This window comes from Carlito syrichta, unplaced genomic scaffold (assembly GCF_000164805.1).
Source record: "Carlito syrichta isolate Samal-C Ts95f unplaced genomic scaffold, Tarsius_syrichta-2.0.1 Scaffold273620, whole genome shotgun sequence".
Lineage (NCBI taxonomy): Eukaryota > Metazoa > Chordata > Mammalia > Primates > Tarsiidae > Carlito > Carlito syrichta.
Genome location: NW_007217716.1, coordinates 26344 through 26731, shown reverse-complemented (window position 1 = coordinate 26731; position 388 = coordinate 26344).

Below are 388 nucleotides of genomic sequence, written 5' to 3'. Positions count from 1 at the left end.
AAGAGTTGGGATCTTGCTTTGTCACCCAGGCTGAAGTGCAGTGGCACGATCATAACTCAGCACACCTTGACCTCCTGTGTTCAAGTGATCCTCCAACCTCAGCCTCCCAAGTAGCTAGGACTATAAGCATGCTACTACACTAGGCTAATTTTTAATTAAAAAAAAATTTTGTGTGTGTGGAGACAGGGGTCTTCATATGTTGCCCAGACTGGTCTCCAACGCTTAGCCTCAAGCAATTCTTCTGCCTCTGCATCCCAAGTTGCCAGAATTACAAGAGTAAGTCACTGTGCCAAAGTTCCTTTATTCGTGATCCCAGTTTACTTATTTAGCCTTAAATGTATACATTCATTTCCTCAATCATTTTGCTTGTATTTTTTTGTTTCCTTCT